The sequence below is a fragment of the Somniosus microcephalus genome, unplaced genomic scaffold, assembly GCF_052327205.1.
Source record: "Somniosus microcephalus isolate GS21.2 unplaced genomic scaffold, FLI_Smic_1.0 unresolved_chr2, whole genome shotgun sequence".
NCBI classification, from domain to species: domain Eukaryota; kingdom Metazoa; phylum Chordata; class Chondrichthyes; order Squaliformes; family Somniosidae; genus Somniosus; species Somniosus microcephalus.
The window spans coordinates 58617884-58642015 of record NW_028225180.1 but is presented as its reverse complement, the minus strand read 5'-3'; the positions used below and the strand labels follow the sequence as shown (position 1 = coordinate 58642015).

At 50.0% G+C, this 24132-nt stretch overlaps 1 pseudogene; it reads left to right on the top strand.

Moving 5' to 3' along the window:
- LOC147092699 (NACHT, LRR and PYD domains-containing protein 3-like) overlaps positions 1 to 23396 on the top strand; it is a 391278-nt pseudogene extending 367882 nt beyond the window's left edge.
- Positions 23397 to 24132: the final 736 nt, after the last annotated feature.

The window sequence follows — 24132 nt, the reverse complement described above, 5'->3', positions numbered from 1 at the left end:
ACTTTGTGTGAAGAAATGCTTTCCGCCATCCAAATGGAACTAGATAAGTACCTGAAAAAATTGCAGGGTTCCAGGGAAAGGGCAGGGGATTAAGCTGAAGTGCTCTTGCTCTCTCTGAACTTTCTCCCCAGTCCATCTCCAGGACCAGTGTATCTGTGTCAATGGGACACTCTCTGACCTTTCTCCCCGGTCCACCTCCAGGACCAGTGTGTATCTGAGTCAATGGGACACTCTCTGACTATTCTCCCCAGTCGATCTCCAGGACCAGTGTGAATCTGAGTCAATGGGACTCTCTCTGACCTTTCATCCCGGTCCATCTCCAGGTCCAGTGTGTATCTGAGTCAATGGGACTCTCTCTGACCTTTCTCCCCAGACCATCTGCAGGACCAGTGTGTATCTGAGTCAATGGGACTCTCTCTAACCTTTCTCACCGGTCCATCTCCAGGGCCAGTGTTTATCTGAGTCAATGAGATTCTCTGTGACCTTTCTCCCCGGTCCACCTCCAGGACCAGTGTGTATCTGAGTCAATGAGACTCGCTCTGACCTTTCTCCCCGGTCCATCTGTGCAACGAGTCCTGGGTGTCCTTGTGCACCAGTCGCTGATGGTAAGCATGCATGTGCAGCAGGCAGTTAAGAAGGCAAATGGTATGTTGGCCTTCGTAGCGAGAGGGTTTGATCACAGGATCTCTTGCTGCAGTTGTACAGGGCCTTGGTGAGACCACACCTTGAGTATTGTGTACAGTTTTGATCGCCTTATCTGAGGACGGATGTTCTTGCCATGGAGGGTGTGCAGCGAAGATTCACCAGACTGATACCTGGGATGGCAGGAATGACGTCTGAGGAGAGATTTGGTCGATTGGGCTGATACCCGCTGGAGATTAGAAGAATGAGAGGGGATCTCATTGAAACTTATAAAGCTCTAACAGGACTAGACAGACTAGACGCAGGAAGGATGTTCCCGATGGCGGGGGAGTCCAAAACCAGGGGTCATAGTCTAAAGATAAGGGGTAAGCCATTTATGACAGAGGTGAGAAAGAATTTCTTCACCCAGAGAGTGGTGAACCTGTGGAATTCTCTACCACAGAAGGCAGTTGAGGCCAAGTCATTAAAGTACATCATCCCTGGCATCATCCTGGTAAACCACCTCTGTACCCTCTCCATGGCCTTGGCATCCTTCCTAAAGTGTGGTGCCCAGAATTGTACACAATACTCCAGCCCAACCAGTGATTTGTTTTTGTGTTGAATGCCCAACTTACAAAGCAAAATCTCCCATGCACTCTCTTAAAAGCCTCATCAACTTATCCCGCCACCTTCAAAGATTGCTGAATACTCACCCCCAGATCCCTCTGCTATAGTACCCCCTCAAAATATGACAATCAAGTCTGTTCACACTGATCCGCATTAAATAGCATCTGCCATGTGTCTGCCCATTCCACAAGACTGTCTGTGTCGTTCAACAGTCTGCTACTGTGCTGCTCAGCATTTACAAGAGTCAAACTTTGTATCATCAGCAAACCTCGAAGGTCCACTCCCTATACCAAGTCCAGGTTGTACGAAAGGCTGATATTTAGAGATTTTTAGTCGATGAGAATCATATATGTATAACTTCAAGTGTAGCCATTGACCAAATAATATTACACATAATTACTCCTGGGTAACAAAAAAGCAAAGACTTTTTCAAAATGTAGCTGCACAGTCAAAAGCAGTTTTGACTACGTTTTGATAACAAACAGCCACAGGCTGAAAGTGAAGGTTAAATTGCTAAAAAAAACATATTATGGTGCTAAGTATAACTTAGAATTCACTTAACAAAACTAATTGCAACGATATTTTAAAAATAATTATTATAAGGACATAAAATGAGAGAGATCAGGGAAGTTAAGGTATTTACCTGGTTGCTTAAAGTGAGATAGTTTGGATACCTCAAGACGAGTGAAACAGCGCTGATATGGGCCCTTGGTATAGAAAGGCCTTGTACCAGGGAAGCTAGAAATGAAAGAGATAAAGTCAATTCCAATGGGGTGTAAAACTATAAACAAGATAACACTGAACATGGCAAAGTTGGTGGAAAAATACTGGAAAGGCGGGATGCTACCTTAGTTTGAGTGACAATTGTATTTTGACCATTAGAACCAATTATAAAAGGTGATTTTGTTAAAGACCATGGCCTAGAAATTCAGTTGCGTTCGCCAGCCATTAGCGCCATAAGAGGAGTAGATTTCGAGCGCTAGGCACTTAGCGGCCGGGCGCAGAACGATCTGCGCCTACGCCCAACTTCAGTAGACATTTAGCGCCGGTGCAAAGTGTTGGCGCGCACTCAGCTGCGCGCGCAACTTATGACGTCATTTCGTCGTGCAACGCCGGTTGTGCACCCCAAACCGGAACTTCAGTGGTGCCCGCCCAATGTGGGCGTGGCGCTGTTAAGAACTGTGAAGTGGAACACAGCAGAGGCCCTGCGGGCCTCGGGGAGCGTTAATTAAAGGGCACTTAGACTGAACTTTAAAGGCCAGTCATTTTGCTGCAATGACTTTAGTGCTACGGATTTCTGGACAGAGACCAAGGAAGAGACCTTACTGATTTGTGCCAACATAGGAGAGGTATATTTGGCTTCTGGCCAGAGCTTTGAAATTTGACTCATTGTGATTTCACTGTTTGCAAGTCTATTATGGGGGCTGAATGGGGTTCCAACCCTCAGTTCCAGCATTATGTGCGAAGGGCTCGCAGACGCTGTGTGAGAGGGGCAGCCATGCCTAGATGCAGAGGGGCCATCAGGCGTCGGCAACGTAGGACTTACCCACTCAGGGAATACCGCCAGCAGGAGTCCTATCTCACCATGACTGCCGCGCAGTGTGTTAAGAGGCTGCGCTTCAGAAGGGAGGTAGTTGCAGAGATCTGCCAGCTGCTTCACAGAGATCTGCGTCCAAAGCTGATGTGCAGGACGTCTCTGTCGGTGGAAGTGAAGGTCACGGTGGCTCTGAACTTTTATGCAAGCGGCTCCGTCCAAGCCGCTGCTGGGGACATATCGAACATCTCCCAGTTCGCCGTGCATCGCTGCATCTGGCAGGTCACCGATGCCCTTTTCTCAAGGAGACACCAGTTCATCTCCTTCCCCATGACCCTAGAGAGGTAGGAGCAGCGTGCAGTCGGATTTGCGAGGATCACCGACTTCCCCATGGTGCAGGGCGCCATTGACTGCACGCATGTGGCTTTGTGGGCACCTATCGACAATGCCGAGGATTACTGCAACCGGAAGGGCTACCATTCCCTCAATGTACAGCTGGTGTGTGACCACAGGCAGCGCATCCTAGCTGACAATGCCCGCTTTCCAGGGAGCAGCCATGATGCATTTATCCTGCGCCAGGCTACTGTGGCTGACATGTTCCAGGCACAGCCTCCCCCAAGAGGATGGCTTATCGGGGACAAAGGCTATCCTTTGTGTACCTGGCTCATGACTCCGCTCCGCGCGCCCAGGACCCCTGCTGAGGAGGCATACAACGAAAGCCATCAAGCCACAAGGAACATCATAGAGCAAATGATTGGCGTCCTCAAGCAATGGTTCCGCTGCCTGGATCGCTCCGGCGGATCTCTCCAGTATTCGCCGGATAGAGTCTCCCAGTTCGTCATCGTTTGCTCCATGCTGCGCAACCTGGCTATCCGCAGGACTCAGGCACTGCCACCTCACGTTGGACCACCACCTCAGGAGGATGAGCAGGAGGACCATGAGGAGCAGGAGGAGGAGCAGGAGGAGTGCCAGCCCAGGAGGGAGCCACAAGGTCCAAGGGCCGTCTGGCGGCGGCTTATTGAACGACACTTCTAGGCCCCCTGTCAGGGAATGGCTTGTGGCAATAAAGGCACATGGAAGCAGCCGCTCCGCAAGCCCTCAGCCGGTTAACGCAACAACTACTTGAAACATCACACATGGACAAGCTGAATAAAGAAAAAGCTTTATTGTACAAACTCAGGGCCCTTCCCACATGAAACCCAAAAACACACAAGACCCCCAAAAAACAGTCAAAAACATCTCTCAGTCCCACAACCTGGGGAGGAATAACAGAACTTGTCCATCCAAATGGCCTTCATCCTCGGCCTTACCAAAAGAGCCCCCCCCATAGACAGCACAAGCACGCCCATATAAAAAGACATTTCCCTTCATCCTCGGCCTTAACAAAAGAACCCCCCCCATAGACAGCACAACCACCCCCATATAAAAAAACATTGGCCAACACACTCTACGTTGTGTGCCGAGAGGGCGACTCCTTGTCCAGCCTTTTCCGGCCCCTGGATGACCTGCTGCTTCGCCTCAACCTGGGCCCTGTGGGTGTTGCAAGGCTGGGGGAAGGCTCCTGAGGGGCACATTGCGTGACGGCAGATGCCCTTGGGGGTCGGCCTAGACGAGCTCTGGTCCTCGAGGGGCCGGCTGCTGACTGCTGCAGCTGTGGCTGGGCAGCATCAGTCTCTCCAGCAGCTCGTCGCAGCTTTGCTGGGGGAGTGGCAGTGGGGGCTGCAGCAATGGGGGCAAGCTGGCTGATGGCAGGCGCTCGCTGGTTACCAGAGACTCTGCCACTCGGCCGGGCTGGCACTGCAGCAAGCGCAGCAATCTGGTGAAGGCCAGACCGCTGTGCTGCAGCAGTGCGGCGGGTGCCCTGGCGATGCATGCATGACACAGCGAGTGTGGCAGCAGTGAGTGCCCGTACTGCCCTGGTCTGTGCCCGCATCAGACCAGCCAGTGACTGCACGGCACCACTGATCAACTGTCCACTCGCTGCCTGTGCTGCCCTGAAGTCGTCCCGACTCGCGTCCTGTGTTGCCCTGAATTCGGCCCAACTCGCGTCCTGTGATGCCCCGAATTGTTCGAGATCCCTGGCCTGTGCTGCCGCGAGTTGTTTGAAACCATTGGCCTGTGAGGCCCCGAAATCGGACACACTATGAGCCAGGGACTCAATGGCCTCAGGCAACGGTGCCACAATCCCCATGAACTCGATGTGCCGACGATCCGAGTCTGCGGACATTTGATCAAGGAGGCACACCTCCTGGGCGAGGACCGTCTCCGGACTGGAGGCCGGGCTCTCCCTCTGGGGAGAAGGCGGCCGAGCTGGCCGAGCCTTCCCGCGTGACTGCACGCCACTGGGCCCAGCAACTACACTCCCCTGCAAAACTTCCCCCCTCTGGGGAGAAGGCCGCTGAGCTGGCCGACCCTTCCCGTGTGGCTGGACGCCACTGGGCACAGGAGCTACACTCCCCTGCAACACTTCCACCCTCTGGGGAGAAGGCCGCCGAGCTGCCCGACACTTCCCGCGTGGCTGGACGCCACTGGGCACAGGAGCTACACTCCCCTGCCACACTTCCCCCCTCTGGGGAGAAGGCAGCCGAGCTGCCCGACCCTTCCCGCGTGGCTGGACCCCACTGGGCACAGGAGCTACACTCCCCTGCAACACTTCCCCCCTCTGGGGAGAAGGCAGCCGAGCTGCCCGACCCTTCCCGCGTGGCTGGACGCCACTGGGCACAGGAGCTACACCCCCCTCCAACACTTCCCCCTGGCTCTCTTCCAGGGAAGACGTGTCCCCTCCATTGCCATCCCCTGGCGCAGATGAGGGTTCCCCCGATGTGACGCCTTCCTCTTGCTCCTCCTCGTCCTCCTCTTCTGAGGGACTGACACTCGCAGCCTCAGGGACCTCCTCCTCACCAGCTGAAAGCAGGAAGGCACAAGAGTAGCTTTAGAGTGAGGACAGGGCATCAGCGAGGGAGACATGAGTGGTGGCATTCTGCGCATTGGTCGGACAGTGGCAAAGGATGTAGATCTGAAGCGCAAGGGGAACGAGAGAGGTCCAAACGGTCATGTCCTTACCATTGGGGCCCAGCACAGGGTCGGCATCTCCAATTGCAACGGAGCCAATCACCCGGGCACCCATGACTCGACCCACGCGCTCCTCCAGGTCACTGAGCTGCTGGAACTGGGCATGGCCTCCCCCGGTGACAGTCCGACTCTTCAGATTCTGGGCCAGCTTGGCCTGCAAGAGAAAGGACGGCCTCTAAGTACAGTGTGGTGCCCTGTTGTTGTGTGCACTGCCTCCCATGGTGGAATAGCTTGGCCAGTGTGTAAAGTGCAGAAAGTGCAATTGATGTTCATGCCAGTGCCATAGCTGCTGGATGAGGACTGGCCATTAGGGCTTTCAGGTCCCTTTGCCATAATGTGAGGTGCATATGCAAGGGTGAGGAGGACACTGGAAAGGGTACTCACCCTGACAATCCGAGTGAGGTCATTAAACTTTTTCCGGCATTGGACACCAGTCCGGGGGACATCGCTGTTGGCTGTGACCCTCTGGGCGATTTCCCTTCAGGCTCTCCTGTATACCCTCTTGGGAGGCTTCTTGCCACTGTCCGGGAACAAGATATGGCTTCTCTTCTCCAAAGCCCTAACCAGCACCTTTAAATCATGGGCAGAGAAGCGCTGCGCTCGCTCACGGGCCCTCTGCATCCTTCCTGGCGCTATTTCTCTCCAGCAGCAGTGTTTAGGCCTAGCTGGACGGCTGCAGTATCCAGGGCGTGGCAGCAGACCAAGTCGACCCTTCCCCCTTTAAGAGCTGGCCGGCGCCAGGGTGTCTGCTGTCAATCAAAACATGACCGCACCTGCGCTGCGCCCGGCCTCGGCGATATCAGTCTGCACCGCCGGCTTAGCGCCTAAAGATAGCCGTGCAATGCCAGTTTTAGTGCTCGAGCGAACTCCTTGGCCAAAGCTACTGAATATCGGCGATGTGGCCTCCACTTTCCGGCGGGCACAAACTTTAGCGGCCGCCCAACTTTACCACCCCAAAAGCGGCTATACTGAATTCCTAGGCCCATATATGGACACTGGCCAAATGAACTGTTGATAAGAAACGGGTTAAAACCGTGATTCTCAAAGAACAACTTCACACAGATGTACTGCGAGGACAATGGAACAGACTTAAGATAATGTCATCTGTTCCGAGAGTTTCCAGAGACCTAGGGCTGCGAGCTACTCATTAACACTATCGCCTAATATTAAGTATATTACGCTGTATGCTTAATAAATCTTGATCTATTGCTCAAACATACTGGCTGCTGCCTATTTGTGTCTTGTCCAAGAACTCAGAGATCATTAAGATCTTACAAATTGGCACCCTTCAGATGGGACAAAACAAAGCGACTAGTATTGTGTAATAGATCGGAACTCGACAGTAGCTTCCTGATCAGCTGCTGCTCTTGAGGAGGGACAAAACCTGTGGGGAGTGCCCGTGAATTGCACGTCGATAGTTATTGATGTTAGAGGTCTGTTATCAAAATCACCAAATGGCTAGTAAAAGCTGTGTTAATGCATATAAGTGTAAGTTAGACAGAGGCGCCTGTGCGGAGGAAGTGCAGGTATTATTGACAGAACATTTAATCAAAGGTCTCGGTTGGTAGCACCACCGATTAGCGCCTAAAGAGGCCGAGAAGTGGGGCGCTAGCCAATTTCCGGGTGGGCGCAGGGCGCCTAGCGCCTCGCCCCATATTGAGCATGCATTTAGCGCCGGCGCTAAATCTTAGCGCCCGCTCATGGGTGCAAGCAGATTATGACGTCATTTGAGTGTGCAACAACTTTGGGTGCCCCGGACCGGAAATTCAGTGGCGCCCCCCTCCGTTGCGCCTGGCGCTAATAGTGACAGCTTAACCAGAACCTTACCAAGTCACTCTCGGGCTGGAGGAGCGTTATTTAAAGGGGACTGGTGTGGTTTAAAAGCGGCAGCCATTTTTGGAGCACAACTTCCTCGAGAGCTACAAAGAGATGCTGAGCTGCACACTGAGAGCCATTTGACCACTGAGCCAGCGCAGGCAGACGATCTTCAGCCTTCTGACCATCACCTTGCTGTTGGTGAGCCTTAACAACGGGGAACCTTCCTGTGGGCACTTATTACGAGGGCTGCATTGGAGGGGAACGTCCTGCTGCTAAATCATCTGGAAAGGGCACTGAGATGCTGGGAGAGGGGGGTGGGCATCGCCAGACGGAGGAGGGCCAACAGACGTCCGCACAGCAGACCTTACGCTGGCAGGGTTATCCAACAGCAGATTTCCTACATGAAGATGTCGGAGGAGCAGTGTGTCAGAAGGCTGCAATTTAGAAAGAGGTGGTGACTGAGCTGTGCCAGCTGCTTCAGCCAGATCTGCAGCCTCAGATAAGGTGCAGGACAGCTCTGTTGGTGGCTGAGCAGATGCCTGCTGGCCATAACTTCTACGCGAGCGGCTCTTCTCAGGCTGCGCGTCAGAGGCAAATCAGAAGTAGCTCCTAGGCCCCTCTCATGGAATGCTTGCTGCCATTCCAAGAACAGGAATGGAACCAGTCTGATACCCCAAGCCTGTGAAGGGCAAGATACATGTAAATAGCAGGCATGGCCATTGTAAATGAAGAAAGTGTTTCATTACACAAAATGTGGTTCCTTCAAACATGAGAAAGCTATGGCAACAGAAAGCAAAACGAATACACTGACACATAACTGACTCTCACACCCAGGAGACATTCCAAAATATAAATCACATTCTCACCATCTTCCTTGGCCTTGATTCCACTGTGCCAAAGAAGCATCCAATGCCCCATCAGTGAGGTGCTCCGCCCTCTGCCTCACCCTTTCCATGTCTTGCTAGGCTGGTGAGCCACAGGTAGGCTCTCACCGCTTCGAAGGCCTACAAGGCAGTGAGTGTGTCTGGTGATGCCAATTGACCTGCCCCTTTACGAGCTGGCCGGCGCCAGTGTGTCTCAGGGAAAGTGATTATTGACAGCACCTTCGCTGTGCTCCGCCGCCGCGAAATTGGGTTCTGCCGCCGGGTTAGCACCTTAGGAGTAGCACGCAACCCAATATCGCGCTAGGTGGTGCTAAATTGTGCCTGGCGCTAAACTTTGCGCTTCACCAGGACTAGCGCCCCAAATGGGGCGATACTGAATTTCTAGCGCATAAACTTTATTCCGGAAAGTCTGTCTCAGAAAAATCACAACAAGTTAAGAGAGAAACATAAGGGGCGAGAAATTCGGTTGTTTGCGCCACCAATTAGTGCCTAAAGAGGCCGAGAAGTGCGGCGCTAGCCAAGATCTGGCCGGGCACAGGGCGCCTAGCGCCTCACCCTATATTGAGCATGTATTTAGCGCCGGCGATATATCTTAGTGCCCGCTCATGGGCGCAGGCAGATTATGACATGATTTGAGTGTGCAACGCCTTTTGGGCGCCCCGGACCGGAAATACAGTGGCACCCCCCTCCGGAGCGCCTGGTGCTAATAGTGACAGCTTACCTGGAACCTTACCAGGTTGCTCTCGGGCTGGAGGACCGTTATTTAAAGGGGACTGGTGTGGTTTAAATGTGGCAACCATTTTTGGAGCACAACTTCCTCGAGATCTACAAAGAGTTGCTGAGCTGCACACTAAGAGTCATTTGACCACTGAACCAGCGCTGGCAGAGGTACTTCAGCCTTCTGATCATCACCTTGCTTTTGGTGAGCATTTCCAACGGCAAAACTTTCTTTGTGCACTTATTATGGGGGCTGCATTGGAGGGGAACGTCCTGCTGTTGAATCATCTGGAAAGGGCAGAGACGCAGGTAGAGAGGGGCGGGCATGGCCAGATGGAGGAGGACCAACAGACGTCGCCACACCAGACATTATTTTGCCAGGGTTTTCCGACAGCAGTTTCCCTACATGAACATGTTGGAGGAGCTGTGTATCAGACGGCTGCACTTTAGAAAGGAGTTGGTGACTGAGCTGTGCCACCTGCTTCAGCCAGATCTGCAGCCTCAGATAAGGTGCAGGACATCTCTGTCGGTGGCTGTGAGGATGACTGTTGCCCTAAACTTTTACGCAAGTGGCTCCTTTCAGGCCGCAACTGGGGACATAGCCAGCATCTCGCAGTTTGCGCTGCATTGCTGCATCCATCAAGTGACTGATGCCCTGTTTAAAAGGAGGCAGCATTACATCTCCTTCCTGTTGACCCCGGACAAGCAGCGGGAGCGCGCAGAGGGTTTCGCTGCAATAGCGGACTTCCCCATGGTGCAGGGTGCCATTGACTGCATGCACGTGGCTTTGCGGGCACCTGTAGAGAATCTGGAGGACTTCCGCAACCGCAAGGGGTTCCATTCCTTGAATGTCCAGCTGGCCTGTGACCACCGACAGCTGATCCTCGCAGTGAATGCACAGTTCCCAGGCAGCAGCCACGATGCCTTCATCCTGCGCCAGACTGCTGTTGCAGACCTTTTCGAGGCCCCGGCTCACCCAGGAGGTTGGCTTCTCGGGGACAAGGTCTATCCTCTGTGCCCGTGGCTGATGACCCGCCCCTTTAAGAGCTGGCCGGCGCCAGTGTGTCTCGGGGAATTTGATTATTGAAAGCACCTGCGCTGCGCCCCGCCGCCGAGAAATTGAGTTGCGCCGTCGGGTTAGTGCCTTAAGAGTACCGTGCAGCACCTGATTTAGCGCTGCAATCACCTTCAGGGGCGCTGCAACCCAATATCACTCGAGGTGGTGCTAAATTGCGCCTGGCGCTAAACTTTGTGCATCGCCAAGACTAGTGCCCCAAACGGGGCGATACCGAATTTCTACCCCTAGATCTGCTGAGTGAAAGGAACCTTAAAAAAGGCTGGAATTTCAGTTTGTATGAAAATGTGTGTTAAAATGTGAATGTTTTCCTGACTATGAATGTTTAAGAAGTTACAGTGTTTCTTTTGTCTGAAAAGTCGGTCTTTAAAAGAAAGATTCTATTATGTGTGGTTTCGCTCAACCCACTTCTCTGTTAAAAGTGTTTTAAAAATTTTGTCTTTTCTTGGATTTTGGAAGTTTTAAGAATGTGCGAATAAGATTGTGCCCCAAGAATTGGAAAAAAAACTTTGAACTATAATTTAAGTTAAGCTGGTGTGTAAAAACTGAGAAGAACAACAAAAAGTTTGTTTAACAAAAGATTATGGCCTAGAAATTCAGTCTGGACACTTTTGGGGCGCTAAAGTCGGGCGTTCGCTAAAGTTAGCGCCCGCCGGAAAGTGTAGGCCACATCGCCGAAATTCAGTAGAGTTGGCCAAGAGTTTGGCCGAGCGCTGAAACTGGCGTTGCAATGCTCTCTTCAGGCGCTAAGCCGGCGATGCGGCCTGATAACGCCGAGGCCGGGCGCAGCGCAGGTGCGGTCATGTTTTGATTGACAGCAGACACCCTGACGCCGGCCAGCTCTTAAAGGGGGAAAGGTCGACTTTGACTGCTGCAACGCCCTGCATACTGGAGCCCTGCAGCTAGGCCTCAACACTGCTGGTGGGCCAAAATAGCGGCTGGAGCCATGGAGAGGGCCCGTGAACAAGCGCCGCGCTTCTCAGAGCATGCTCTGAGGGTGCTGATTAATGGTGTCGAAAACAAGGAGAGATCTTGAGCCCGGACAGTGGCAAGAAGGCTCCCAGGAGCCAGTACAGGAAAGCCTGGAGGAAAATCGCCCGCAGGGTGTCATCCACCTGCGATGTCCCCAGGAGTGCGGACCAATGCCGCAAGAAGTACAACGACCTCACTCGGATGGTGAAGGTGAGTACCCTTTCCAGTGTCCTCCTCATCCTTGCATGTGCACCTCACATTATGGGCAAAGGGACCTCAAAGGACTAATGGGCAGCCCTCCTCCCGCAGCAATGGCACTGGCATGATCATCAATAGCACTTTCTGCACTTAACACACTGGCCAAGCTATTCCACCATGGGAGGCAGTGCACACAGCAACAGGGCACCACACTGGCCAAGCTATTCGACCATGGGAGGCAGTGCACACAGCAACAGGGCACCACACTGGCCAAGCTATTCGACCATGGGAGGCAGTGCACACAGCAACAGGGCACCACACTGGCCAAGCTATTCGACCATGGGAGGCAGTGCACACAGCAACAGGGCACCACACTGTACTTAGAGGCCGTACTTTCTCTTGCAGGCAAAGCTGGCGTGGAATTTGAGGAGACAGTCTGCCACCGGGGGAGGCCGTCCCCAGTACCAGGCGCTCAGTGAGCTGGAGGAGAGCGTGGCTCGACTCATGCATGCCCGGGTGACTGGCCCTGTTGCGATCGGAGATGCGGACCCTGTACTGGGACCCACTGGTAAGGACATGACCGGTTGGACCTCTGTCGTTGCCCTTGCGCTTCAGATCTACATCCTTTTGCACTGACCGACAAATGCGCATAATGCCACCACTCAGGCCTCCCTCGCTGACGCCATGTCCTCACTCTAAAGCTACTCTTGTGCCTTCTTGCTTTCAGCTGGTGAGGAGGAGGTGGTCCCTGAAGCTCAGAGTGCCAGGCCCTTGGAGGAGGAGGACGACGAGGACCAGGAGGAAGGCGGCACATCGGGGGAACCCTCCTCCGCGCCAGCGGATGGCAATGGAGGGGAGACGTCTGGCCTGCAGGAGAGCCAGGGGGAAGTGTTGCAGGGGAGGGCAGATCCTGGGCCCAGTGGGCTCGAGGCACACGGGAAGGGTCGGCCAGCTCGGCGGGCTTCTCCCCAGAGGGAGAGTCCACCCTCCAGTCCGGAGATGGTCCTCGCCCAGGAGGTGCGCCTCCTCGATGAGATGTCAGCGCCGTCTGAGCAGTGCCACCAGGAGTTCATGGGGGCTGTGCAACAGATGCCTCAGGCCATTGAGTCCCTGGCTCATAATGTGGTCGCTTTTGGGGAATCACAGGCCAGGGGGTTCGAACAACTCACGGCAGCGCACGACAGGGGTGTCCAGCAACTCGCGGCAGCCCAGGACGCGACTCACGAGATGAGTGGTGCCGTCCAGACACTGGCAGAGCTGATGCGGGCACATACCAGGGCAGTTCGGGCACTCACTTCTGCCACACTCGCTGTGGCGTGGAAGCATCGCCAGGGCACCCGCCGCCCAGCTGCAGCACAGCGGTCTGGCCTCCACCAGATTGCTGCGCTTGCTGCACTGCCAGCCCGGCCGAGTGCCAGTGTCTCTGGCGAGCAGCGCGCGGCTGCCATCAGCCAGCTTGCCCCCATTGGTGCAGCCAACACTGCCACTCCACGAGCCAAGGTGCGATGAGCTGCTGCTGAGACTGATGCTGGCCAGCCACAGCTGCAGCAGTCAGCAGCCGGCCCCTTCTGGGCCGGGCCTCGTCTAGGCCGACCCCCAAGGGCATCTGCCGACACACATTGTGGCCCTCATGAGCCTTCCCCCAGCCTTGCCACACCCGCAGGGCCCAGGTTGAGGCGGAGCAGTAGGTCGGGCAGGGGCCAGAGAAGCCTATCTAAGGACTCGCCCTCTCGGCACACCCATTAGAGTGTGGTGATAGCGGTTTTTTTTATATTGGGGGGCTTGTGTTCTGGGGGGGCATTATTTTGTTAAGTCCGAGGATCAAGGCATTTTTTGTTATTATGGGGGTGTTTGTGTTGTGGAGGGGGGGCTTATTTTTGTAAGGCCAATGATGAAGACCATTTGGATGGGCAAGTTTTGTTAGTCCTCCCCAGGTTTTGGGAGTGACAGATGTTTTTGACTGTTTTTTGGGGGTCTTGTCTGCTTTTCTGTTTCATGTGGGAAGGGCCCTGAGTTTGTGAAATAAAGCTTTTTATTTATTCAGCATGTCCACGTCTCAGGTTTCAAGTGGTTGTTGCGTTAACCGGCTGAGGGCTTGCAGTGCGGCTGCCTTCAGGTGCGTTCATTGCCACAGCCCATTCCCTGACAGGGGGGCCTAGAAGTGTCGATCAATAAGCCCCCGGCGGACAGCCCTTGGACCTTGTGGCTCCCTCCTGGGCTGGTACTCCTCCTCCTCCTCCTCCTCCTCATGGTCCTCCTGCTCGTCCTCCTGAGGTGGCGGTGCAATTTCAGGTGGCAGTGCCTGAGTCCTGCGGATAGCCAGGTTGTGCAGTATGCAGCACACGACGACGAACTGGGAGACTCTATCCGGCGAATACTGTAGAGATCCGCCGGAACGATCCAGGCAGCGGAACAGTTGCTTGAGGACGCCTATCGTTTGCTCTATGATGTTCCTTTTGGCTTGATGGCTTTCGTTGTATGCCTCCTCCGCTGTGGTCCTGGGTGCGCGGAGCGGGGTCATGAGCCCTGTACACAAAGCGTAGCCCTTGTCCCCGATAAGCCATCCCCTTGGTGGAGGCTGTGCCTCGAACATGTCAGCCACAGTAGTCTGGCGCAGGATAAATGCATCGTGGCTGCTTCCTGGGAAGCGGGCATTGACAACTAGGATGCGCTGCCTGTGGTCACACACCAGCTGTACATTTAGGGAATGGTAGCCCTTCCGGTTGCGGTAATCCTCGGCATTGTGGATAGGTGCCCGCATAGCCACATGCATACAGTCAATGGTGCCCTGCGCCATGGGGAAGCGCGCGATCCTGGCAAATCCGACTGCACACTGCTCCTGCCTCTGTTGGGTCATGGGGAAGGAGATGAAAGGGTGTCTCCTCACGAAAAGTGCATCGGTGACCTGCCGGATGCAGCGATGCGCGGCGAACTGGGAGATGTTCGCTATGTCCCCAGCAGCGGCTTGGAAGGAGCCGCTTGCATAAAAGTTCAGAGCCACCGTGACCTTCACTTCCACCGAGAGAGACGTCCTGCACATCAGCTGTGGACGCAGATCTCTGTGAAGCAGCTGGCAGATCTCTGCAACCACCTCCCTTCTGAAGCGCAGCCTCTTAACACAATGCGCCGCAGTCATGGTGAGATAAGACACCTGCTGCCGGTATTGCCTGAGTGGGTAAGGCCTACGTTGCCGACGCCTGATGGCCCCTCTGCGTCTAGGCATGGCTGGCCCTCTCTCACAGCATCTGCGAGCCCTTCACACATAATGCTGCAACTGAGGGTTGGACCCCCATACAGCCCCCATAATAAAGTTGAAAACACTTAAATCAAATGAATCAAATGTCAAAGCACTGGCCAGAAGCCAAAAATACCTCTCCTATGTTGGCACAAATCAGTAAGCTCTGTCCCTTGGTCTCTGTCCAGAAATCCAAAGCAGTAAAGTCATTGCAGCAAAATGGCTGCGCTTTATAGGTCATTGTAAGTGCCCTTTAATTAGCGCTCCCCGAGGCCCACAGGGCCTCTGTCGCGTTCCACTTCACAGTTCTTAGCAGCGCCATGCCCACATTTGGCGGGCGCCACTGAATTTCCGGTTTGGGGCGCACAAACAGCGTTGCACGACGAGATGACGTCATAAGCTGCGCGCGCAGCTGAGCGGGCGCAAACACTTTGCGCCGGCGCTAAATGTCAACTGAATTTGGGAGTTGGCGCAGATCGGTCTGCGCCCGGGCGCTAAGTGCCTAGCGCTGGAAATATACCCCTCTTATTGCGTTACCGGCTGGCGCAACCAACTGAATTTCTAGGCCTATGTTTCAGCCTAAGATTTAACCTTGGAGTTGTGGTTGCTATGGTAAAATTTTCCAAAGCAGTTTGATTTGATTTGTTTAAATGTGATGAACTAATTTTTTCCCAGTTATATTCAATGTCTTTACAGTATTTTGGAAAGGCATCTGAAGAAAGGACAGTAAGAAATATGACGTAATTTACTGTTTTCTGCAAGAATGTGCTATTTTGTTTTGTTTTATCTGTTCTGTTCATGTTTAGTTAAAGTGTGAAAACACAACTGTCTTTTTCGATCAGGAAAGTTTTTTTTAATTGACAGAAAGTGACAGAATTGCGTGCTCCTGACAATGTTTTGCTCCACCTTCTAAAAACCTGCAAAGGAGTTAACCCTTTCCACTGACAACTGTTTAAGTTCACCAAGCAACAACTTTAGTATGAAATTTAAAGATATTGGACATTATTACAGTTAAGTTTCTTAATTTAAATTTAATATTTCCCAAAGTGACAGAAGGAAAATTATGATTTGATAAATTAACCCCTTGGGCTCTAAGCAGAGTCACAATGGATTATCTTCTTTCTTTTGTTATATGAAAGTTTCCTTGTAAACTAATTGCTGCATTACTGTCTCTAATGTTAAAACACTGTGTCAACCACTTAGCCTGGGAATCACTCATTACTGAAATTGGAAACGGAAAATAAAGTGATAGAAATGAAATTGAACATTGACGAAACCTGTCAGTACAATAATACTGCTGTTTGGATTTTGTGATCATTTTGAAATAACAAAATGGACTTAAGCACCATATATTGCGTTACTTTTGGGAAAATAAAAGATCCTCTAAAATAATGATAAATAAAAAATGTTAATAACTTGGACCAAGTTTGATCTATGTTTTCAATCTTAAATATTGTACTGGACAGTAAAGTTCCTCCAGGGCTCATGATTGAGATATGAATGATAATTAATGGGATGTGTAAAATGGAGAGAGAAAGTGATTGTTGGTGTGAGACAGAAACAGGAGAATTGCACCAGCAATTGAGAATCTTCCAAACTTTCTAGTGAAAGTCAGGAAAGTGCAGTTAAGAATAGTAAATTGAAAACTTTCTCTTGGAGACATTTGTGTCCTTGCCAACAATTAACTTTTTAAGAAAACTTTGATAGACTGGCCACTACCCAAGACATCAGGACCATGCAGAGGAAGATGACCAAAGATCTTTAGACGACTACAATTTTTTGATAAGTTCACCTGAAAGCCCGAGAAAGGCTTGTATCGGATAGAAACATAGAAACATAGAAGATAGGAGCAGCTGTAGGCCATTCGGCCCCTCGATCCCGCTCCGCCATTCAGCGAGATCATGGCTGATCATCCAAATTCAGTACCCTGTCCCTGCCTTCTCCCCATATCCCTTGATCCATTTAGCCTTAAGAAATATATCCAACTCTTTCTTCAATATATTTAATGAACTGGCCTCCATCGTCCTCTGTGGCAGAGAATTCCACAGGTTCACCACTCTCTGGGTGAAGAAATTCCTCCTCATTTCAGTCCTAAGTGGCTTACCCCTTACCCTTAGACTATGACCCCTGGTTCTGGACTCACTGGCCATCAGAAACATCGTTCCTGCATCTAGTCTGTCCAGGCCTGACAATTTTATCGGTTTCGATGAGATCCCCTCTCAATCTTCTAAACTCCAGTGAGTATAAGCCCAAATGACACAATCTCTCCTCATACGTCATTCCTGCCATCCCAGGTATCAGCCTGGTGAATCTTCACTGCGCTCCTTCCATGGCAAGAACGTCCTTCCTCAGGTAAGGCGACCAAAACTGCACACAATACTCAAGGTGCGGTCTCACCATGGCCCTGTACAACTGTAGCAAGACTTCCTTGTTCCTGTACTCGAACCCTCTTTCTACGAAGGCTAACATGCCATTTGCCTTCTTAACTCCCTGCTGCACCTGCATGCTTACCTTCAGCGACTGGTGCACAAGAACACCGAGGTATCTTTGCACTTCCCCTTCTCCCAATCTATTGCAATTCAAATAATAATCTGCCTTCCTGTTCTTGCCACCAAAGTGGATAACCTCACATTTATCCACATTATAGTGCATTTGCCATGTTTCTGCCCAATCGCCCAACCTGTCCAAATCGTATTGGAGTTTCACGACATCCTCCTCACAGCATACCCTCCCACCCAGCTTTGTGTCGTCTGCAAATTTGGAGATATTACATCCAATTCCCTCGTCCAGATCATTAATATATATTGTGAACAGCTGGGGTCCTAGGACCGATCCTTGCGGTACCCCACTAGTCACTGCCTGCCACTCGGAAAATGTCCTGTTTATTCCAATTCTTTGCTTTCTGTCCGCCAATCGGTTCTCTATCCAAGTCAATACCTTGCCCCCAATCCCATGTGCCATAATTTTACACGCTAATCTCTTATGTGGGACCTTATTGAAAGCCTTCTGAAAGTCCAATTACACCACATCCACTGGTTCTCCCTTACCTATTTTACCACTTACATCCTCAAAAAATTCCAGTAGCTTAGTCAAGCATGATTTACCTTTTGTAAATCCATGTTGACTTTGTCCGATCCTGTCACTGCTTTCCAAGTGCTCTGCTATTATATCTTTTATAATGGACTCTAGCATTTTCCCCACTACCGATGTCAGGCTTACCGGTCTATAATTCCCCGCTTTTTCTCTACCACCTTTTTTGAAAAGTGGGGTAACATTAGCTAACCGCCAATCCATGGGTACTGTTCCAGAGTCTATCAAGTTCTGGAAGGTGACCAGCAATGCATCTACTATTTCTAGGGCCACTTCCTTAAGTACCCTGGGATGTAGATTATCAGGCCCTTGGGATTTATCGGCCTTCAATCCCATCAATTTTCCTAACACCATTTCCCTACAAATACTGATTTCTTTCAGTTCCACCCTTTCATCAGGCCCTATATTCCCAGCATCTCTCGGAGGTTATTTATGTCCTCCTTTGTGAAGACAGAATCAAAATATGTATTTAGTTGGTCGGCAATTTCTTTGTTCCCCATTATAAATTCCCCTGATTCTGACTGAAACGGACCTACGCTTGACTTCACCAATCTTTTTCTCTTCACACATCTATAAAAGCTTTAACAGTCAGTTTTTATGTTCCCTGAAAGCTTACTCTCATATTCTATTTTCCCTTTCTTAATTAATCCCTTTGTCTTCCTTTGTTGAATCCTAAACCGCTCACAACCCTCAAGATTATTGCTTTTTCTGACCAATTTATATGTCCTCTCTTTGGATCTTATGCTATCCCTAATTTCCCTTGTTAGCCACGGTTGAGTCGCTTTATTGTTTTATTTTTATGCCAAACTGGGATGAACAAATTCTGTAGGTCATCCATTTGGCCTTTGAATGTTTGCCATTGCCTATCCACCGTCAACCCTTTGAGTGCCATTCCCCAATCAATCCTACCCAACTCGCTCCTGAGACCTTCGTAGTTTCCTTTATTTAAATTGAGGACCCTAGTCTCTGATTCAACTACTTCATTCTCCATATTAATGAAGAATTCGATCATATTATGATTGCTCCGAACCAAGGGGCCTCGTACAACAAGATTGCTAATTAATCCTTTCTCGTTACATAATACCCAGTCTAAGATGGCCTGATCTCTGGTTGGTTCCTCAACATATTGGTCCAGGAAACCATCCCATAAACACTCCAGGAATTCCTCCTCCACAGTATTGTTACTAATTTGGTTGGCCCAATCTATATGTAGATTAAAGTCACCCATGATGACTGCTGTGCCCTTATTGCACGCTTCTTTAATTTCCCTTTTAATGCCATCCCCAACCTCCGCCTTACTGTTTGGAGGTCTATATACCACTCCAACTAACGTTTTTTTCCCCTTAGTATTCCTCAATTCTACCCATACAAATTCCACATCATCAGAGCTAATATCCTTCATTACAATTGTGTTAATCCCTTTTTAACCAGTAATGCTACCCCACCTCCCTTTCCTTTTTGCCTATCTTTCCTGAATATCGTATACCCCTGAATGTTGAGTTCCCAGTCTTGGCCATCCTTGAGCCAAGTTTCTGCAATCCCAACCAAATCATATTCGTTTACCTCTATTTGCGCATCCAATTCATCCACCTTATTACAAATGCTCCTCGCATTAAGACACAAAGCGTTCAGGCTTGTTTTTTTAACGCTCTTAGACCTATTAGAATTATTATTTACTGTGGCCATGTTTGATTTAAACCGTTGATTTCTCTGACTGCCACTTCTGTTTTTCTCCTTCCTATCTTTTGCTTTTATCCTCGTTTCCCTTTCCTCTGTCTCCCTGCTCAGGTTCCCAACCCCCTGCCATTTTAGTTTAAACCCACCCCCACAGCACTAGCAAACACTCCCCCTAGGACATCGGTTCCAGCCCTGCCCAGGTGCAAACGTGTGGCATGATATTGAGATACCAATATGAATGTGCAAATGTGATTCATTACATATGAAGGAATTACCATCTGGGAATGTATGTTGACTGTGCACTGAAGAATGGGTCTCAGACATGCTCAGTTACTTGACAACAGCAAGACATGAAATGGTTAATGTGGCTCAGGAGAGCGAGACAATGTTTAAAGCATTGACACATACTCCATCGAGAAAATATCTAATTAATGAAACAATCAGAATAGAGTTAAATACACTGGTACCTGTTAGAGGGATTGAAATTGAAGTTGAAGTGGAGAGTTACACAGAATTTGGATTGGGACAATTGAGGGCTAAGGAGAAATCATGTTTAGTAAGAATTATCCACAAGATAGATACGAGTAAAAGAGATCTGGAGAATCATTTAAGTCCATGATTTGTTGATTCGATGTTAAACTGTAATGTCACTTGAAATTATTGAAAGACTGAATTGAACTGTGACTGTAATAATTGTGTTTTGTAGGTAACAGAGCGTGGGAAAAACCAGTACGAGTCCAGTATGAGGTGGTTTTGGTGGTGCCTCCTGTGTCACTACTACCGCAACTACAATGCTTTACGGGTCTAACAGGACCTGTCCCATCAGCCAACATGTTTTACATAATATCGAAACCTATGCTCAAGTGAAACGGACAGTAAATGTGATACTTAAGTATGAGCTGCACAATTATGTGGCACAATTCGGATATTACATTTCCCTGTGTCTGAGGGCCTCAGTGAGCTCGTGATGCGACTGAACTCCTCCCTAAACATTTTTATGTTTTGAAGTAAGACAACTCGAGAATAGGTTTTGAAATTGATAGCATAGGGGAGAACTCACACTGGTGGGATACATCAGCACACCCTTATGTTATTTTTTCACATGCTCTGGTAGTTCTCCAGCTTGTAATGATAGTGTATTTGATATATGTAACCTATGTAGTAACACTTTGATATATAAGCCTAGTGGGTACTCATGTCTATGACTAACTAGCACTAACAAATTAATTGAGCACATTACTCTAACATTACTGGTGGTGACCCTACTCTAACATTACTGGTGGTGCCTCTACTCTAACATTACTGGTGGTGACCCTACTCTAATATTAATGGCTGTGGCCCTACTCTAACATTACCATTGCTGACACTACACTAACATTTCTGGTGGTGACCCGACACTAACATGACTGATGGTGACTCCACTCTAACATTATTGCTGATGACTCTATTTAACATTACTGGCGGTGACCCTACTATAACATTACTGGTGGTCACCCTACTCTAACATTACTGGTGGTGAATCTACGTTAACATTACTGGTGGTGACTCAACTCTAACATTACTGGTCTTGGCTCTACTCTAACATTAGTGGTGGTGACGCTTCAATATCATTACTGGTGGTGACCCTGCTCTAATATTAATGGCGGTGCCTCTGATCTATCATTACTGGTGGTGACCCTACTCGAATATTACTGGTTGTGACCGTAGTTTAACATTACAAGTGGTGACCCTACTCTAACATTTTTGGTGGTGACCCTTCCCTAACATTAGTGGTAGTGAATCTACTCTAACATTACTGGTGGTGAAAGTACTGTAACATTTCTGGAGGTTTATCAGCTCTAACCGTAGTGGTGGTGACTCTACTCTATCATTAATGGTGGTGAGCCTAAACTAACATTACTGGTGGTGACTCGACTCTAACATTACTGGTGGTGACCCTACTCTAACATTACTGGTGGTGACCCTTCTCTAACATTACTGGTGGTGACTCTACTCTAACATTACTGGTGGTGACTCTACTCTAACATTACTGGTGGTGACTCTACTCTATCATTACTGGTGGTGACCCTACTCTAACATTACTGGTGGTGACTCTACTCTAACAGTACTGGTGGTGACTCTACTCTAACATTACTGGTGGTGACTCTACTCTAACATTACTGGTGGTGACTCTACTCTAACATTACTGGTGGTGAATCTACTCTAACATCAATGCTGGTGAAACTACTATAACATTTCTGAAATAACAACAGAAAATGCTAGAAAAACACAGCAGGCCAGGCAACATCCGTGGAGAGAAAATAACGGCCTAGAAATTGGGTATAGCCCCGCCAGCACGTTTGCACCAAAATTTTGTGCCTGCCGCGGAGCCAGTTGTGCACACCCCATATTCACTTTCAGCGCCCCAAAGCGGAACCGGGCGCTGGAACACGGTGTGTCCGCCCCGCTTGGGGGAGGTGCCTGCAACGGCCGGAGCCCCGATTGCAAGTGCCGGCAAAAGAGCCCGGCACAACGGAGAAGTGCCGGGCTCCACGGAAACCAGCCGGCAATGCCGCGGGGGGGGTGGAGGAGGCCGGGGAAGGAGGTGCGGGCAGGCAGCCGCCCCGCACCTCCAGCTTAGCTTGCGTCGCTAAGGTTGCAGTAAGGACCCGGTCTCCCGATGTTGTTAGCGCCCGCCACGGAAGAGGCGGCCGCTACTGAAGATGGGGATCGGCGTGGTATCTGGCGGTACCGGGGCACTGCGCACACCGATGACGTCATCCGTGCTGGCGCAGTGCTACCGGCTAACGCCGATGTTAGGTCCCACCTAATTTCGGGCGCAACGCAACTCCGGCGCAACCCACTCTTTCGCCCCTAATTGGACGCAAACGCAACTTAATTTCTAGGCCAACATTTTTAGTTGTTTATCAACTCTAACATTACTGGTGGTGTCCCTACTCTAACATTAACTGCGGTAAGGACCAGACTGTGTGAGATTGTGTTTATATTAACTGGATGTCTGATAATGTACATTAATATTAGTATCAGTAATAGTGTTATTAATAAACACTGGGGATTTACTCTGATTCCTGTTATTTCTCTCTCTGATCCCCAGTCTATGGGGTGTCGCTCTCACAGATTTTTGTTCCGAGGATCTCGACTCCGCTCTCAGTACAAACTGGTCACTGACGGTTCTGGACCTGAATAAAAATAAACTGGGAGATTCAGGAGTGAAACTACCGTCTGCGGCTCTGAGGAACCCAGACTGTAAAGTACAGAAACTGGGGTAAGTACCAGACTGTGTGAAATTGTGTTTATAAAAACTGGATGTCTAACACTGTTCATTATTATCATTATCAGTAATAGTGTGATTAATAAACTGTACACTATTATTAGTATCACTAACAGTGTTATTAATAAACACTGGTAATTTACCTGGATTCTTGTTATTTCTCTCTCTGATCCCCAGGCTATGGGGGGTCAGTCTCACAGATTCTTCTGCCGAGGATCTCGCCTCCGCTATCAGTGCAAACCGCTCACTGACGGTTCTGAACCTGGGATCAAACTCCTTCACAGATTGATCTGTCCCCTATCTCTACCACCTCATACTGACCTGCAGGAGTCTGGAATTTATCTGGTGCATGTTTTTGTTAATGTTTAATGTAATAAATAAAATATAAATAGAATTCAGTCACTTTTATGGGTAATATTTGGCTGTAATTATTATTGAAATATTAACCCCAGTCTCCCTGTTATTTACACTGTTATTCAATCTGTTTATTTCCTGCTTAATCTTTAATCTGTTTCAGGCTGTGGAAGAATCAGTTCAGTTCAAATGGAAAGAATCAGCTGGAGTCTCTGTGGTGAAGAAGACGCGGACTGCGTGTGGAAGTGTGAACATTTCAATTGATGACATCACTGCTGTCATTATATGACCATTGTTGGCCGATGATTTGATTTTAATTTGATGGTTTGCAGCTCGAGCTGAGAGAGCATCATCTCCCATTGTGAGGTCAGAGGCACAGCCACAGGGTCACGAGACTCAGCCACCCGGCCCCACAGCGCTGCTTCTGCAGGATATCCAGGGCTGAATGTTCCCCAATGGTGCACTGGGGAAATGCACAGACAGGAAGGGCCCAGGGTGGGGCTCAGTCTGGGCTACAGTGGGAGACTGACAATTGCAATCTGTATGCCTGGGTGTTTCTCCCAGTGAGGAGTCTGATTCTGTATCAAGTGTCGCTGTGTACAGTGTGTGTCTTTCCCAGTGAGGCGTCCGACCCTATAACAAGTGACCCAGTGTACAGTGTGTGTCTCTCCCCGTGTGGAGTTAGGCTCTGTAACAAGTGTCTCTGTGTACAGTGTGTTTCTCTCCCAGTCAGGAGTCAGGTTCTGTTACAAGTGTCCCTGTGTACAGTGTGTGTCTTTCCCAGTGAGGAGTCCGACCCTGGAGCAAGTGTCCCTGTGTACAGTAAGTGCCTCTCCCGGTGTGGAGTTAGACTCTGTAACAAGTGTCCCTGTGTACAGTGTGTGTCTCTCCCAGTGAGGAGTCAGACTCTGTAACAAGTGTCCCTGTGTACAGTGTGTGTCTCTCCCAGTGTGGAGTTAGACTCTGTAACTAGTGTCCCTGTGTACA